General features: G+C 31.9%; 1 long non-coding RNA gene across 1 annotated transcript in view; it reads left to right on the forward strand.

The window, feature by feature from the left end:
• The window catches only part of LOC146993537 (uncharacterized), a 224,436-nt gene extending 210,160 nt beyond the window's left edge, over positions 1–14,276 (forward strand). The window contains exon 2 of the long non-coding RNA XR_015044393.1: positions 13,967–14,276. This is a non-coding gene — a long non-coding RNA (uncharacterized LOC146993537). The remainder of the gene's footprint in view (positions 1–13,966) is intronic.
• Positions 14,277–20,348: the final 6,072 nt, after the last annotated feature.

The following is a 20,348-nucleotide window of genomic DNA, read 5'->3' on the forward strand; positions in this document are numbered from 1 at the left end:
GCTAACGATTTTGCGCACTGAAGGAATTCTGCCACGTCACCACGTGTTTGATTTTATCTGTACGGAGTAAAATTTTGAATATCAGAAAACATGTCAACTATGGAAATGTCTGAGGAGCAGACCATTCATGGACACAAGGAGCGCATATCACCATTTCGCAAATACAACCAGATACTACTGTCTCGTACCAAAACCGAAGTGAGCTGAACCCTCATCGATCCTCCAGTAACGAATACCGAAATACCGAGAAGAGACGCATATTTTCGTTACACAAGGAGCGAATACCGAAAAGCACCAGTTTCGATACAGAAGTAACGAATACCGAAAAGTACACATTTCGGTACAGAAGTAACGAATACCGAAAAGTTCCCGTTTCGGTACAGAAGTAACGAATACCGAAAAGTACCGACTTCGGTACTGAAGTAACGGGTACTTGGATGTACCGATTTTCAGTACCCGTTACAACCAAGTACCCGTTACAAAATACCCGGTTCGGTAGTACCGACTCATCACTAATCTGCAGGGTGTATTAGTGCAGCGATGGCAAACTTTCAAGGGAGGATAAAGTACACCTAGACGATGGGAAATAACATAGCAATGCATGGTCGGAAACGCTTTCTTGTCGCGGTAGTGACGACACGAATCACAAGAAAGGAAGGGCATGAATAAGGGAACATGTTTATTATGCTTAGTACAGCAGAAACCAAGAAACAAGAACAAAAACGGACAACGATCATCATCAAAGAAGGTGTTCGAAATTACGACTCGGAATGTGATGCATCCGTCATATTTCCAGTGCTCTGAAGATGCATAATATAAGGCTCCTGCATCATGGTCTGGGGTCGTAATTTCGAACACTTTCTTTAATGACGATTATCGTCTCTTTTTGTTCTTATTTCTTGGTTTCTGCTGTACTAAGCATAATAAACACGTTTCCTCACCTTGTTCCTGTCCTTCCTTTCTTGTGATTTGTATCGTCACTTCCGCGACCGGAAAGCGTTTCCGACCATGCATTGCTATGTGATTTCCCATCGTTTAGGCGGACGCTATTTCTTCGGAAAGTTTGTCACCGCTGTACTGATACACCCTGTATAGATTTATGTTAAAGGTTTCTTTTTAGCAAACTTATTGGCTTCAATAAATAAGAAATACTCTCATCTTAAAGTCCTTCAATCGCTACACAAGCCAGAGGCTATATCTCGGAAAAAATAAAAGGAAATCTTAATTAAAACATCAATCAAAGGTTTTCAAATTAAATCATTTTTTTAAATCGATTTTTGTTAACCTGATCTCTAGATTTCAATAGTGCATTGGAAGGGAACCGTGTCAAATCACTCTTCATTTTTTATTCTGTATGTGATAACATTACACAGTATAATTAGAAAAAAAAAAGTCTTTAGTTAGGAGTCAATCACTTACTGAGAATTAATCTTATGGAGAACTTAATTAAGTTGTCAGCTATGAATTGCAAAACAGTTTTAGTTTTGAAGAACAGATGCGTTTAAGTCTCATAGCTGTTTAAAAAACGCCATTGCTTCTTAGTTCATGAAGCTGATGCCGAAGTTTATTATAGTGTTTAGTTAACAGGAATTCCAAAGACGTAAAAGATAATTAAAATTATTTCTTTGTTACTAATTACAAGATTGAAAGTTCAGTTTAGTTAATTTAGGGCCATGATACTATTCTTAAAATGAAATACTAGAACACAGCGTTAATCAGCTTGATAGTTCTTACCAAAAATAGCATAATCAATTTCTTTATATTCCCGTTCTTTTCATGATGATTAAACTCCCAATTAATATTAATGATTGATAACATTTAGTGCTTTAAGGATAAAAACTGCACTAAAAGTAATACACGTTTAAACTCAGTTCAGGTCGATCTATCTTCTAACCTATCAATTAAATGTGATATGAATACACGTCATCATCAGACAATAATTGCCTTCCAGAATACAATGAAGTGATATTTATTTAGATGTTGCCAAACTTCATAATGAAATTATTGTAATTTTTATAACAAATTATTATCCCAGTTGTTATAAAATTAAGGTATGCCTACGCGTATGTAATTTACATATTTTTAAACTCAGTTTATTGCGTGCTTTTAATATATTGTAGCTGAATAGGCAAAACATTTCAAATGTATAACTTTGTCATTAAAATCTCTGAGAAACTTCAGGATTTAGTTCTCCAAGATTTATTTTTTCGTGAGCTATCTAATCTTAGTATCAAATGAAAGAATGAAATATTATATAAGCCAATATGCCTTCCTTTGTCATAGTTGTTATGGTAATTAAACCTTCAAAAAGGATCACATTATTAAAAAATCTGATGCGGACACCATATGACTTGTACAGCCTATTAAATTACTCATATTATTACTTTTCCGTTTTGGCGAAAAAGTCGCCAGTAATGGTACAACTGATGCCAAACGCAATATCCTCGCTGGTAACCTTTTACGATTGTTTCTTTCAATACTGGCAAACACTTACATAGAATTTTTACCAGATAGTTCAATTTAATGCCCTAAGGCCATTCGCGGTAATTAAGTCAACTAGGGTGCAATCACACCGCTTACCCGATGGCAAAGTCAAGAGTTAAAATTTATCAATTATAATGAGAATGCACTAGCAAAGTACAGCACTGCAGTTTTACATAATTTCTGACTAAGCTATTCTTACGAATTGAAATAATTCTTGCATTTAAACTTGTATTCCAAATTAAGATTTAACTTGAAATTAATGTAGATAATTACTGAGAGAATTAAATTTTGTAGCGTAGTTTACGTGAGATGAGATCACTTGGGGTCACGTGATATGAACCGGCGAATCAGGATGTTGAAACATAAAAGCATAGTAAATTCTTAAATTAATATCTTTTTACAAATTTATTATCTTTATTTATTGGCTTTTTACAAAATTTTAAACGATATTAAAATGTGTATGCCTTCAAAATAAAATATTCTTAGAACTAACATTTGTTAGCATTTTTAATGTGTATACTTGTAAAGGGTATATTGTCGCCAATAAAGTCTGCTTGGCGAGATTTTGCGCCGGCGAAACGGAAAAGTACCCACATATTTTTTGCTGCATTTCATTTAAACTTATTTCCTCGAATTTCATTAGAGATGTATTTGTCGTTCAATTAATTCAATCCTCACTTTGGAACAAAGCAAAAATACATAATTCAAACCATCTTCATTAAAAATTGTAAAACACACAAAAAATAAAACGCCAAATACATTTAGAAAAAAAATTTTTACAATTAAAATTGGAGTTTCTGCGTAAAACCAAGCAATTCGGCCAGCGGGTCAGAAGGCAGGTTTTTCGGTGCACAAAACTAAAATTTACTTTTGGTACCACTCAGCAAAAAGACATGTAAAGTGCAGAAATTGACTTAATTCACTATTCTACTAAATTTCAAATGTAAACAAATAGCGGTTCTTTAGTGGTTGACTCGCCACTTAAAGGTTTAAATTGTTGATAATTCTACAACTATTGCATGCAAATTAACTAAAGGCATAAAAACCTTAACCGGAACATAAAAGCCGTATAACTCAATCCCTTATAAAGCAAAAAATGCGCAATTTACTAACATATAAGAATAAAAACAACTAAGCTCAGAGAGCCAGATAACAGGATGGAAATATACGACTGGTGTAGCGATTGCTACGAAAAAGGGAAGTTCACAACAACGTGTTATAGCAGTCCCATATACAAAATTTCAAAGCTCTACGGCTGCTCATTCTTGAGTTATCCGACATACATACATATGTACAGACGTCAAAAAAAAAAATCCCTTCTGAATCCATTGCAAATCCAATTTACAATCCTTTTCGGCAAAAACAGTCCATTATTCTGTCCGCACGTACAGATATCGCACAAAAGCATTGTTCAAATTGTTTCGAGAGCGGTTGAAATGGATATTTTCGTTGAAATATGATACCCGAAATTTTTCGCGATTACAATACTTCCTTTACTTCGTACAAGGAAGCAAAAATTATCTAATGGAACTTCCTCCTCTTCCACTAATGATAAATATGTCTGCTTGAAAGAGAATGCTATCATAAATGCCATTAAAAATGCTATTTAAGAAACTTTCGAGTATTCTTACCTTAATTTATATCTCTTCAGACATACTATTGAGACACATGTTTTACAATTTTGTGCCTTGTAGCGGTATTTTTATTATGCATTAGATACTTTAATTTCATTATTTTCAAGAAGAATTTCTACCAGAATAAACATATTTCATGATGATTTGTTAATATGTTTGTTATTACTGAAAAACCATTTACTTCATGGGACTCTTAACGAAAGGAAAGGTTATGTAAATTCATGCATTTATCAATAAATAAATTTTAAATATTCAAGTAAAAACAGCAGCAATAAAACGTGTGTAATTTTTTGACGTAAAAAATTACGGTAATGAAAAGGGACTGCAGCTATCAATGTGAAAAAACTACAGTTATTCATGTAGAAAACAATAGAAAAGGAAATTTTTACGGCTATACCAAGCAAAATACTATAACTTAAAATTGTTATAGTTATTGACGTAAATACAGCATAATAAACAAAACTGCTATTGCGACGAAAACTATAACAAAACAAAAAAATTGGTATAAGTAGAAAATAAATAAATAAAATAAAAATGCAAAGTTACTATAGTCATTTATGTTAAAAACAAAATACCGGTCATGTATATATATTGTAAGTTCATAAGGAATAGAAATCTTGATTGTTCTGTCTGAGGAAAAAGGTGTAAGATTAAATGTCTAAAATTAAAGCTTGTTATAGCAGTGGTTTAATCTTTAAAAGTAAAACTAACAACTAACATAATAGAAGTGGTGGAAAAATTAATAATAAAAGAAGCAATAAAAAATGACAAAAGCTATACATTAATCCCCCTTATTTAATGCTTCAAATAGAACTTATCAAGGGGTAAGTATTTAAAACACCAAACTGGGTCTATTAATGATTGCCGAACAACAAGTTTCTTTCCTCTCGATAATGTAAGACTTTAAACCGTTTTAAATACATTTCCTTTTTTGGAAAATTATATGTCAGATTGTATCATTATGGCCCTTAAACTCCCCCGACATGCCATTCATACTCTAAGAATGAAACACATAATTTTTTTTTTTTAATCTTATGAACATTTTAAATTAAAATCACGAAAACTGCATTTATTTTACAAATGGTGTTATACGGGTGATGATTTGTCGAGGACTGTTTTATAAGAATTAATCAAAATTATTTAACTCGTCATACATGGAAAAACCCACGAAAACGCCCGTGCAGCCAGCCCAGAACTCTAACCCCAGATCGGACTACCAGTGTTCATTGGCTTTTACTCTTCGGTCGCTGGTGAATTTTTTTACTTTGAATTTCATTTCAAGATGCAGTTCTGAACAATAATAATATACGGCAAAATATTTCTAAGCTAACATTTTTTGAAAGTTTGCCAAACTAACTGCAAAACCAAACGCAATAAAAAAAATTAAAAAAATCTGTAGTAGAAGGCAGAGCCACCTGGAATTCCTTTCGACATGTTTAAGGCATCAGATCAACGACTTTTGGCAAACGTTCGGAAAGAATAACCGATCATCGTTCGATTCGGACCACCCCCTCGCAACCGTCCATGAACCTTCGTCCGAATGTCCATCCGGACAACCAGATGTCGCATCCGTCCCACGATCGACACTTTCCGAAAGGAGTTTAGAAAATATCCCATTACGCCGACATGCTCAAACAAAACCAAAACAATCAAGAAGGGAAAAAACCGCGAGAATAACTGGAATTTGCCAGAGAGTGTCTATAAAAGGAAATACCAAACTTTGAAAACTACACGTGAATGGGAGTTGGAGTAATAGTAAATACAAAGCGTAGGGTACACACAGGCCTTCTGCCAGAGGCGAGCAAGCCTACGTCTCTCTGCAAAAGAGAAGTGTGTGTTCTTTCGTGGCCCACTGAACAGTCCTACTCACCACCCTTTTCACATACCCGCACTCGCACCACCTACTACGCTTGATCGGGTTATTAACTTTTGATCTGAATAGATATATGCATGGGTACTCGTATTACCTGCGGAGGGTGTTGTCGAGCATTATGGGTGTGCTGGGGGTGGATGGAAAAGAAAACAGCATGAATCGAATTCCTCGCATTTCTTTTTTTTTTTCCCTCGATATCTTATGCCGTTGCATAATTAAGCATCATATGACAAATACGTAAACACATACGTTTACAGTCAATATAGTAGCTGTTGTGATAATTCTTTTATCAAATAATATGGAACAGAGAAATATATTTATGGTGTACTGACATTTAAAAAGAATAAAAGCGATTAGATTTAAAATCGGATTTTGCACGTATCCTCTTTCAAAGCAATTAAATAATGACGAATTTAAGAAATTACTACAACTAAAAAAATTTAAAAAATTAATGTTTTTTTTATTATTATTTTTTATTTTTTTTAAATTTTTATTTATTTATTTATTTATTTATTTATTTATTTTTATTTTTATTTTATTTTATTTTTTTTTTTTTTTTTTTCAAAATCTGAAAGCTTTCAGATTTTATATTGCGTCCAAAGGGGCGTTTTTTTTTAACGTTTTGTGTGTTACCTTTATTCATTAAATATCATGTTCTTTGCACTTAAACCATAAAATTCAATTCAACAGTAATATCACAAAGTATTTAAAAGGGCATATCTTTAGAATTTCCGATATACACAGTCTCGCGAGCTGGAGATTTTTATTTATTTATTTTTTTCATATAGTGTTGCAACTGCTCGCTTTGAAATTGTTGAGTTGTTTATTCAAAAACTCATAAATGTTTTACAAAATTTGAAATAGACAATAAAAAAAACTCCAAATTCCAAATTTGGGCTTCCAGATGCCCATACACGGATGGCGACGTGCGTTGTTCAAAATTGGATGGCTCTAGGTACACTTGTTTTATCACAATGCGAGAAACATACATACATTTATGGAGACTCTTCATTATTTAATTCCTTTAAATATAATACAGGACTCTAATATTTGGCGGCAACAATTTAAAAAGTGATTCGCCATTTATAGTGAATTAACGCAAAATGCCAAAACGAAATTAATAGCCCATCTGTGCTAACGTTCTTTGGTCTAATAAATAAAAATAAAATCCGAAAGCTTTCAGATTTTATATTATGCCCCAAAAGACTTTTTTTAACGTTTTGTGTATTAACTCTATTTATTTAACATGTTCTTCGCACTTCAGTTCAACAGCAATATCACAAAATATTTTAAAACAGCATATTTTTAGAAATTCCAATAGATAGTCTCGCCCGCTAGAGGTAAAAATGTTTTTTTTCGCAGTGTTGCAATTGCCCGCTTTGAAATCGTTGAGTTCGTTAATCAAAAGTTACGAGATACACACATATATTCATGCGGATTTTTCATTATTTAATTTCTTTAAATATAATATAGGGCACTAATATTTGGTGGCAACAATTTAAAAAGGGAGTCTCCATTTATAGTGAAACGCCACAAAATGTCATTTTCAGACTGATAGCCCTTCTGGGCTACCGCCTCTTTGAGCTAATAAATAAAAAATAAAATTCTAAAAAGTTGTTTCGAATTAAAAATGATAAATTGTATTAAAAGTGATTCGATTTTATAACATATTGTCATTTTATTTTTAAAATGTAAAAAATTTTAAACGTAATTACGATAAACCACACTTTTAGTTTTAATAGGATTGTATGTGGAAAGTGTTTAACAAATTTCGTAACACAGAAATCGAAAGTATTATATATTTTTCTTTTACATATATATAAAATTAAATTTATTATAATCTGAAAGAAAATTTAAATAAAATTTTAATCTTGGTTTTGTTTGTTTGACTACGGCAAAACCGTGGTTGGCAATTTCAAAAATCGTCGGTTATGATGAGAAATAAATAAATATAATGCTACCAATAATTTATTTTAAGGAGCTATAGAGTTCAATTTAATACCTTTTTACTTCCTTGCACGAAGTAAAAAAGAAGTATTGTAATAGCGAAAAGTTTCAGGCATGATATTTCAACGCAAATATTCATTTTCACCGCTGTCGAATGCAATTTAACTATGATTTTGGTCGACATCCGTTTGTAAGGACAGAGTAAAGGACTCTTTTTCCCCAAAAAAATTTGTAAAACTAATTTAAAATGAATTCTGAAGAGAATTTTTCTTGGCGTCTGTGCGTACGTACGTACATATGTATCTCGCATAACTCAAAAGCGAGTAAGTAGCCTCAGGACGTTGAAATTTTGTATACAGGACGGACTGCTATAACATGTAGATGTGCACCTCGTATTTTGGTTGCTATCGACCGCACCAAAAGTATACTCTGTTACTCGGCTCAGTGATCTCAGTTTCTTAATTCTTAAATGTTTGTAAATTGTGCATTTTTTGTTTTAAAAATGATTGAATTATGCTGTTCTTATTTTTCGGTTAAGGTTTTTATGCCTTTAGTAAATCTGTATGCAATAATTTTAGAATTATCAACACTTTAGAAGTTGTTTAAGTGCCGCTAAACCTAATAATTTTTACCATGTCGCCCATTGCTTGTTGACATTTAAAACAATAGAATAGTAAATTTGTTGCCAATCTAGAGAAAGTAAGCTTCGCAATAACAAAGATAACGCCTTCTTTTATTATTGCGAATTAAATCATGCTTAATCCATTCTGTAATTTATTCCAGCAAATAAGTGTTTAAGATTTACTTCGTAATTTTTAATATAAATATTTTGAGTTTTTATGTATTTTTGCCTTGTCGCGAAGTGAGAACTGAATTAATTGAATGAGAAATACCGAATAGTCTGTGAAAAACTGTTTCTTTTTTGTTGTTGTGTGATCGATTTCTTTTATACATCGTTTTAGATTTATTACAGTATTTGAATAGAACATGTGGCAACGATTAGATAATTCTTCAAATAAATAAATTTTGTGCATTCTGAGTTAAAAAAATGATAGAAACGTAGCGCTGTTAAGTGAACTTATGGCCAGAGTGTCGCTATGGGAAACAAATATAGTGAATTGTAAAGAGTGCATTTATTCTGTTGTGGTTTATGCGCTGTCGACGAAGTAGATTTAATTCAATCCAATAAGTTTAAATGAAATGCAAGAAAAATGCGTATAATTTAATATTCCGTACAAGGAAGTCATGTGGCGCACACATCAGATTTTTTTTTATTTATCAGTTAAGTTTTCATCATGAAAAAATGAGGTTTTTTTTTTTTTTTTTTTTTTTTTTTTTTTTTTTTTTTTTAGTCCAAAGGGATTTCAGTCCCGAAGGACTATTGCTTTCGTTTTGGCATTTTGCGTCGGACTCATAAACGTCGGTTCACTTTTCAAACTGTTGCCACAAAATGTTAGAGTCCTGCATTATATTTGAAGAAATTAAATAATGAAAAATCTGCATAAATGATTGTCTATTTCTCGCATTGTGATAAAACAATGGTACATAGAGCCATCGAATTTTGAATGACGAAATCCTACTGCGAATATGGGCATCTGAAATCCCAAATTTGGAATTTGTTTTATTATAGATTTTATATTTTGTAAAACTTTAACGAATTTTTGATTTACAAACTCAATGCTTTAAAAGCGAAAAATGGCAACGTTATATATAAAAAAAAATACTTTTATCTCCAGCTCGCGAGACTGTGTATATCGGAAATTCTAAAGATATGCTTAATTTAACATTATTTTGCGATATTGCTCTTGAACTGAATTTTATGGTTTAAGTGCAAAGAACATGATATTTAGTAAATAAAGGTAACACTCAAAACGTTAAAAAAACGCCCCTTTGGACGTAATTTAAAACCTGAAAAATTTCAGATTTTGTTATTGTCTTATTTTTTTTTTTTTTTAATCTAATGTGTACGCCACATGACTTCCTTGTACGGAATATTAAATTATACGCATTTTTCTTGCATATCATTTAAACTTATTGGATTGAATTAAATCTACTTCGTCGATAGCGCATAAACCACAACAGAATAAATGCACTCTTTACAATTCACTACATTTGTTTACCATAGCGACACTCTGGCCCTAGGTTCACTTAACAGCGCTACATTTCTATCATTTTTTTACTCAGAATGCACAAAATTTATTTATTTGAAGAATTATCTAATTGTTGCCACATGTTCTATTCAAATACTATAATAAATCTAAAACGATGTATAAAAGAAATTGATCAAACAACAACAAAAAAGAAACAGTTTTTCACAGACGATTCGGTATTTCTCATTCAATTAATTCAGTTCTCATTTCGCGACAAAGCAAAAATACATAAAAACTCAAAATATTTATATTAAAAATTACGAAGTAAATCTTAAACACTTATTTGCTGGAATAAATTCCAGAATGGATTAAGCATGATTTAATTCGCAATAATAAAAGATGGCGTTATCTTTGTTGTTGCGAAGCTTAGTTTCTCTAGATTGGCAACAAATAAAGTTTCAAATGTAAACAACATGGCCGCCAATGGAAAAATAATTTGGCTTAGCCGAAATTAAACAACTTTTAAATTGTTGATAATTCTACAAATATTGCATGCAAATTTACTAAAGGCATATAAACCTTAACCGGAAGATATGAACTACATTTTTAAAGCAAAAAATGCACAATTTACAAAATATAAGAATAGAGAAACTGAGATCACCGAGCCGAGTAACAGAGTGAATATATATATATATATCATTTTAAATCAGTTTAATATTTTTTGGGGGGAAAAGAGGCCCTTATTCTGTCTTTACGTACAGATGGCGCCCAAAAACATAGTTAAATTGCATTCGATAACAGTGACAATGGATATCTTCGTTGAAATATGATGCCTGAATTTTTTTGCAATAACAATACTTCCTTTTTACTTGGTACAAGGAAGTAAAAAGAAAGAAAGAAAGTAAAAGTCGTGTTTTAAAAATATTATTATTCAAAGCAATATTAATAAAATAAATGATGTTTTATTAGTCATATGTAATGCAGTTTTGTGTAGCTATAATGAAAACAAATAGGAGAAATATTTTTTTTATCTCTATTCATTTTTATCCATTATTGCTGTAATCCCTGAGCTTTTTAACCGAAATGAATCTCCTACGCTATCCATCTTGTCTAAAGCCGCGTGGAATTTTGTTCCAGTCCAGAGAATTTATCACTAGGAGTGATTCACTTATATCAATTAGGGGCGGGAAACAGAATACCCCCGACGAAGACAGAGGCGGCAGCTTCAAAGAAAATCTCTCCTGCAAAATCCATTTTTCAAAACTATCCTTAACTTTCAACATGGGTGGTATGACTGATGGAGAATATGCAGGCACCCCAAAGAAGCTGGTGGATGGGTCTTTTCCCCCATACACACAAAAACCTCTCCATCAGAGTTACCAGAGAAACAAACACAATTCGGATCCACCCAAATAATTAGCAGCAAACGCTTTCAGGAAAAAAATAAGCGTTCCTCCAGAAACTAAACCAAAAAAGAATTAAAAAAAAAAAGCATTTTCGTGATTACATGCTTTTGCCAAGAAACTCACTCAATAATTGTGCATTTTATCATCTCTAATGGCACCCGTTGCACAAATTGAGTTGTTATTCAGAGTTAAAAGATTTTCCTCAGGCAGCTAGCAGGTCTTGAAGATGAAGGAGGGTTTACAGTAATTGTGACACATCGTTCGCTACCTACAGACAAGGCTTAAGCGTTTTGGCGCTGCTTCTATTAGCAAGAAGAGGCAATGGACACAGATTATTTTTATTTTTATTGTTTCTTCCTTTGTCCTCCATTCCACGGGACATGCACTGATGGTGGTCCGTCTACCTGTAGGCGGGGTCTAATTTAGATGTGTCCCAATTCAAAGGTATGTGTAAAAGGAGAAGAATGGAGACAAGACAGGTGTTTTACCAAGTGTTTTAATCTTAATGTTATTAAAAGGTTTCGGTTTTACCTTACCAGCGTTATCTTCTGATTCTCTCTCCTATTTAATTTTGACAGAGCACTTTTACTAATAACTTTTAAACATCATACATTATAACAGAGACCATGAATTCTCAAGATATTTTAATCTTGAATTTAAAATAATGGAAGATTGAAACTATGATTTATTTATACTTATTAATAAATAATATTAAAAGTTATCATTCTGTTGACGAATACTCTATTCTCTTTTGAAGTAGCAGAGGTTTTTTTTTACATGCGAAATAAGTCGTTTCCAGTACTATTCTGATAACATTACACATGATGAAAATATTAACTAGTAAATACTTACCTCCTACCAAAAGAATTACCCAGACTTGCGAATTTGTTGTTTAATTTCATTTAAACAGATTTGGCTATACTGATTTATTCCATTTTTGTAAATTTTTTAGATCTGCATGGAGCCATCCTGTACATATACATCTTGTACATAACATTCTATACATGGTCTCCTGAACCTCACGTACTAATAAGAAACATTATCAAGCTAGTAGTCAGAACTCTTTAGACGAAAACTCATTTAACAAAAGCTGAGAAATAATAAATGAAGCTATATCGAAGTTATAGAATGCTTATCCTTTTTGAGATCTTGATATTATAATAACCAAGATTTTTATTCAAAAAATTTCGAAAAATTTCAATTAAATTAAATATTTTGGGGGAAATAGAGTTCATTTAATTTTCTGAAAAAGAAAGCACTTTTTTCCCATTTTGAAAATTAAATAAAATGTATCACCTACTTTAGGTGATAAATAAGTATTTTATTAACACAAAGCGGTAATTTGCCAGAAGCGGTATGAATTTCGTTTTGGCATTTTGCGTCGTCCACTACAAAACGGCGCTTCACTTTTCAAACTGTTGCCACCAAAAATTAGAGCCCTGCATTATATTTAAAGAAATTAAATAATGAAGAATTTGCTTGAATGTATGTATGCTTCTCGCACTGTAAAGAAGCAAAAGTACCTAGAGACATGAAATTTTGAATAACGTAGTCCTCCACTCGAATATGGGCATCTAGAAGCCCAAATTCGGAATTTCTTTTATTATCTATTTCAAATTTTGAAAAGGATTTATGAGTTTTTGACTAAGAAACTCAACGATTTCAAAGCGAGTAATGGCAACACTCTACGAGGGGGGAAGGGAATTGACTCAAGCGCGGGGAGACTGTATCGGAAGTTCTAAAGATATCCTCTTTCTAAATATTTTGCGATATTGCTGTTAAATTGAATTTTATGGTTTAAGTGCGAAGAACATGATATTTAATAAATAAAGGCAACACACGAAGCATTGAAAAAACGACTCTTTGGGTGTAATATAAAATTTGAAAGCTTTCAGATTTTTTAAATTTTATTTAAATCAAATATATCTCCTATAAAGCAATCCTTATTTTGAAAGCCGTAGATTTATTGCTGTGTTACTGTTTACTTGAAAGAATGCTGACATTCATCGCCTTTGTTTTTTCTGTAAAAGACGATGAATCTCATCACAGATGATTGATTGATAACAAATTCCCGTTATGGATTAGATGTGAGATTTTAAAATGTAGGTACCTAAACAAACTTACCATATTAAACACGGCTGTTTATTGTAGAAGAAATGCTTTTTAGGAAGACATTCTACGCGAAAATAAACTGCCTAATATTTACATAACACGAGGGAAAACACTGAAAGGCACACACTAAATCCGCCAGTTTCATCACCAGGAATCAAATGAATAACGTATTAAACTATGTGAAGAAAACGCGTAATCGTCTGAAGCAATTATATGTAACTATATGCGTATTTGGGTGTATGTGTGTGTATGTGCTTTTTAATTTTGCTGTATCAAAAACATTTTTTAAGTAATTAAGAAGGGTAAGTTTTTTCTAATTACTAAAAAGTATTTAAAAAAATGAAATAAACTTAACCTAATATATTTATTTTCACAGTAACTTTTGAGTATTAATTTAATTTATTTTTCTCCTCCACACAGCAGGATATAATGATTGTTTCTGGAAAGAATCTCACCGGAAAATAAGGAACGCCGCTTTTATCACTAATCCTCAGTGGCTAGAAGTAAAAATCAAGCTATCACCGCATCAAAGAAAAGGAATGGAAGGAGAGGAGAAGACTACGGGGGTTATTTTTTAGACCCAAAAGGGGCAATTTGTCCTGAAGGACTATTTCGTTTTGGCATTTTGCGTCGAAAACGTTAAAAGGCTGTATCAAATCGTTGCCACCATATATTATCGCCCTGTTTTATATTTACAGAAATTAAACAATAAAGAATCTGCATAAATGTATTTATGTTTCTCGCATTGTGATAAAACAACGGTATACCTATAGCCATCAAAATTTGAATAACGTTATCTTCCATAGAATATAGGCATATGGAAGCCCTAATTTGAATTAAAATATGTCTTAGATTTCAGATTTTGTAACACTTCAACCAATTTTTGATTAATAAACTAAACGATTTCAAAGCGAATAGTGGCAACACTGTACGGAGGGGGAAAAAACATTTTTATCTCCAGCGCGTGAGACTTTGTATCGGAAATTCTAAAGATATGATCATTTTAAAATTAATTTGCGATATTGCTGTTGAACTGAATTTTATAATTTGCGTATGTAGAACATGAAATTTAATAAATAAAGGTTACAAACAAAACGTTAAAAAATGTCCCTTGGGACATAATTTAAAATCTGAAATCTTTCAGATTTTTTTTGTCTTTTTTTTATTCATTTTACTTATTTTATTTTAAAAATGGCATTCATTCGATGGTCATGAAATTTTTCATCTATGGTTAGAATAGATTTAAAATAAATGAAATTCTCTTAAAATAAAAGAACAAAATGTGCATTGGTTTCTTTCTGCTTGTCAAGTGAAATAGCTGAGACAAAAATTGCTACTCCCCTCGGAAAAAATAGTTATAGAGTACCATTTAAGTTTCTAAACCGTTATTGGAAGTTAAATTCCTTTTCTATCAGCCTCGTTTCCATTTCCTTGCCAGAATGTAAATTTCTAGCTCGCGCGATAATCAAATTAGGTAGAAAGAAGAAGTTATCTAAAGGAAGGTTTGAGAGGGTAAAATCAGAGCGTGCCATGCCTGCTTGAAGGCTACGTTACTAACTTTGATTCTTTGGCAATCCGTATTCTGCGCGGTTGAGCTATTCTTGCCATGAGGCCTGTTTTCGCAGATTTCGGTCAGAACCAACATAAAAGCTAGTTATACTGCGAAGCTATTAGGCTATACTTAAATTGCATAAGTTTCATTTCATCCATTATCTTTGATTAAGCTACTAGGCTGTATTTAAATTGCATAAGTTTCATTTCATCCATTGTCTTTGATTTAGCTATTAGGCTATACTTACATTGCATAAGTTTCATTTCATCCATTATCTGTGATTTCATCCATAATCTTTGATTTAGCTAATAGGTCATACTTAAATTGTATAAGTTTCATTTCATCCATTATCTTTGATTTAGCTAGTAGGCTATACTTAAATTGCATAAGTTTCATTTCATCCATTATCTTTGATTTAAGTTTTAGGCTATACTTAAATTGCATAAGTTTCATTTCATCCATTATCTTTGATTTAAGTATTGGGCTATACTTAAATTGCATAAGTTTCATTTCATCCATTATCTTTGATTTAAGTATTAGGCTATAACTAAATTGCATAAGTTTCATTTCATCCATTATCTTTGATTTAACTATTAGGCTATACTTAAATTGCATAAATTTCATTTCATCCATTATCTTTGATTTCATCCATTATCTTTGATTTAACTATTAGACTATACTTAAATTGCATTAGTTTCATTTCATCCATTATCTTTGATTTAAAGGCCGAAGTTACCGACTTCTGTAAGCAGGAGTTGGTGCCGTCTGTTGGGTCGTTTAGACCCTTTTCCTGCCTCTGTGGTACTTATAAGACATAATGAAAAGTCGCTGCTTGTCTTTTTAGAGCTCTGATCTAATTTTATTCTACCTGGGAAGGCCAGACATTACAGTGTCACGAAGGTGGTGGACAATAATTCCTTATCACCAGGATTTGCCGACTGGGTCCCCCCATTTGCAGTCGCCATTTAGAAAAAGGGGGAGAGTATGTAAGGTATTTTCTCCCTCATTTCCGCACGCTTTTGTGGTGTAACTAGAAGCACACTCCACACATATTCTGAAGGTTCAGAGTTCGAATCCCGGCGAGGCACTGCACATTCTTCACATCTATAACATAAAAAAACTCTACAAAGTTTCCAAAAAATGATCGGATTTGATTTAAGAACGGTATGAACATTTATATTTTTAACCAAAATTTCCATATAAAGGCTTTAACATTTCCTAACTTTCATTTACAGTTTAGATCAGTGGTCCAACCTTTAGTTACCCGACGGCCAATCAAACATTAGGAGGGTGAGGGCCACAGACATTAAAGAAAAAAAATGAATTACATATAAATCACTAGTTTAATATATCACTTTATTTTACAGTCTAGAAATCAATGTGATGATTGGCACTCACTGTAATTTCAGTAAGGCAGTCTCAGGCTTAAAGTCTCAGGCTCGATTCCAGTGAAGCATTTTCAATGCGATTTCTCGTTTTTGATTTATTTTGTTTGAGAGCAGAAAAAGCACTTTCACACACATATGTACTGCCAAACAACGATAACATTTGCAAAGAGAATTTATGCAGTTTGGGAAAACGTTCTTTAGAAATCAGTTTCCAGAAATGTTCATTGACATCACACTTTTTAGTCTGGTAGAATGGATCTGCCTGAAGATTACAAATTTCCATCTGAAGGTAGCAAGACACCTCACTTATTTCAATCTCTATGGGGGTTGTTTAACAACGATCCTATAACAAGTCAAAATCCTGGATCTGTCCTGGAGCTCTTTCTTGATATCCGTAATTATTTCATGAAACATAACTAAAATTTGTGTCATGTTCTTCTTTCAGTTACTGACAAAATGGAAAGTGTGCCGTATTATTTGCCTTCAGTGCAATTTGCAATACATCAAGTGTTTTGCGAAAGCTTTCAATATGTCCATAAAGCTGAGATATATTTTGTTTTTTGCCTTGTAGTTTCAAGTTTAAAGCATTTAGATGGGATTTAAATCTGTCAGAAAAGCAAGATTATTTAAAAACTGGATTTTTTCCAATTTTTCTTCATACTCATGCTGAATATTTCCTTTTTTTGAGGAAAGCAAGAATTTCATTCCTCAATCCAAAAAACTGTTACAGACAATTTCCAGCACTTAGCTAGCGAACTTGACAGTACAATGAAATGGCACCACACTCAGTATCCGAATTGTCCCCAAATGCAATAAATGTTCTCTGTCTCTGGGCATTGCCTCCCTTTATTAAATTTACAATGTTTACAACAGTTTTCATTGGCTCACTGAGCCTCATAATTTTTATTATTTAATTATTATACTTAATCTGATTATTTATATTTATTATATAAAGCAGTAAGGAGGGTCTTTTGTTTTTCCAAATGTTTAACTAACACTCCCCCCCCCCCAGTAAGAAAGGCGTGGACCGCGGGTTGGACCACGCTGGTTTAGATAATGGCATTTCTAGTGCCGAAACTGGCAACAATAATTCCCAAACGAATAATTACCAAAGTAACTTACTTTTATAATAATATAATCACGTTCTCATCATTCAAAGAGTTTAACAGAATAAACATATCCTCTTAAAATTTCATTCTTAATCACTTTCTGTGACCACCTGCAGCTACATCACGGAATAAAAAGCAAATATCTCTTGAGATATATAAAAAAACACTGACACAGATGACTGAAAACTCAACTTTGCTAACAATAGCAGACCTCCCACAATGCTAGGAAGCAGAAGAATATAAAAACAAACGAATTTCTGTGAAACTTGCCAAATGCTGGAGTTACAGAAACCAAGATGGAAATAAAAAAGAGCGCAAAAAGGAGGAGGAATATTGTTGAAACGAGAGCATAATATGAAAGGCAACTTCAAAAATCAATTCTGTTCAGGAACTTAGCTTTCATGAACTGATCTGGTGGGTGGATAAACGAAAGATAGTAAAAATCATTTTGTAAGGTCTATCTGTTCACGGCTAAGCAGAAAACTAAGCTGCAAGAAAGGAAAACGAGCACGTTTTCTGTGTTTACCTCTGATAAATATACTCTCGTAAGCGAATCTATTGAAGAATAAATGCCGTGGCAATAGCGATTCGTCACGTTTCAGACTTGAATAGGTAATGCTAAAAATATACAAACGAAGATCTCCTTTTTCTTCGGATATATATTAAAATCTTAGTATCAGATGACTGCCTGGTTAAAAGAAAGATTTTTACTAGAAAGATGCATATTAAGAATTTTGAGAAAAAATTATGCTGGAAAATGTTTTTAATCCGCTGTTGCGTTCAAAAATTAAGATAAAAATTAACAAAGCCATTTGTTTGTTTATCAGAGACTAGCCTTCGTCTGGCTTTTAATATACCGCAAAAATGCCTAAAGGGAACACCAAACATTGAATTTAAAACCTGCACAGAATTTTACTCTGCAAAACAACTTTACAAACAAAGCAAAAAAAAAAAAAAAAAAAATTCAATAAAAATGTATAACATATTAAAAAAATTATAATGAAATAAACAATATCCCTTAATACAAATATTAATTATCCTAATAAATAAATTGGTCTACTTCCCGTTGCAAAATCTTAAGATTTCAAATGGTATAAAGGAAGTTACGAACTTTGGTTCCTAAACAAAATCATGCAAAACTTTTTATATAATTAAAACATAGTTAAAAAAATTACGATGAAATAAGTAATAAATCCCATATTTTCAAGAGAAAACAGTCAGCAAATTGGTATCCAAAGCAATGAATGAAAAACTGTTGCCAAAACCACATTTCTAAAAGAATGAAACTATCACCAGAAAGCAATAACCAATCAAAATTGTGCTTTGTGGATGACATAATTCAAAATATACAAACCTCTTTCCCATCAGCTAATAAAGAGAAAGAGAGAGAAAAAAGAAATTCTTACTGTTGTGCCTCGGGAGACACATGCACGTCAGAATACGAAGATTGCGATGTGCGTGAACGTGACCAAAAATCAAAAGAAAATAAGAGGCATGAAATAAGCAATATCCATTAATAAAAATATTAATTATTCTAATAAATAAATTAACCAACTTTCAGCTGCCAAAAAAAATCATACTAAACTTTTCAGTATCTTAGAAACAGTGAAATAAACAATAAATATTTTATCTCATATTTTCAACAGTCAGCAGTCCAGTATACAAAGCATTTAATGAAAAACTGTTGCCAAAACCACATTTCTAAAAGAATGAAACTATTCAAAATGATGCGACTTCATCAAAAAAAAAAAAAAAGATAAAAATTTTAAAAAAAAAAAAAAATCTGATTCAAATTTTGAAAAAAATCTAGTAATTTTACATGGAAATTGTCACATGAATAAAAGACACATTGCAAACTGCTGTTATAAAGTTATATTTGTAGTGAAATCACATTTATCAAAGTAGTCAGGCATTTTATTGCATTAATTAATCAGTTCTAAAACAAGCGTATATTCTTTTCAATTGCATTTTTTTTTAAAAATATATATATTCTGTACTTTAATTGTTGCTGTTAGTTCAAGAAATTATTTGGCCAAAAGCTTCCATGGTGTAACAGCTTTAAATAGTATTAAAATCTTGTAGTTTAAATAATTTAAATAGATGAACATTAAGGTATTTGTGAATGGCAATATTTGAAACCAGACTCGAGTGCCACGTGCGACTCTTGCACGAAGAATGTAATTTATTTTAAAATGTTAGAATATGTTTTCTCTTCTTGTTTGTATCTCGCCATTTTGAGTGCTAAATAAAGTTTTTGTGTGTGTGTGTGTGTGTGTTCCATCATTGGAGTTGCTTCATATTGCCAAAGAAGTATTACAGAATTATTTTGTAGGCACCGACCGAGATCGAATAATCGTGCGTATTTTTATTTTATTAGTTCATCACTGAACATAATATTAATGATACCACATTATTACTTCCTGTTCATATAGAATTGCTTTATTTTATTAGTTCATCACTGAACGCAATATTAGTGATACCAGATTATTACTTCCTGTTAATAATAAATTGTCTTATTTTATTACCGTATTTGATATTATATTTAATATTCATTTTAGTTGTTCAGACGGTAGCTATATATATTGCTCTATGTTATTATTCTTATTTTAATCACAATTAATGTGGTAGAGAGAATGAACTTCATATAATTTAAATATTTTATTTTTGAGGTATACGTACTTAACAAAGTGCATTTAATTTCGTGATTCCTGACTGCATTAATTAATTAAAGTAATTGAATTGAGCTATTTTTA

This window comes from Stegodyphus dumicola, chromosome 12 (genome assembly GCF_044657685.1).
Source record: "Stegodyphus dumicola isolate Sdum_Otavi_A_Nest chromosome 12, ASM4465768v1".
NCBI lineage: Eukaryota > Metazoa > Arthropoda > Arachnida > Araneae > Eresidae > Stegodyphus > Stegodyphus dumicola.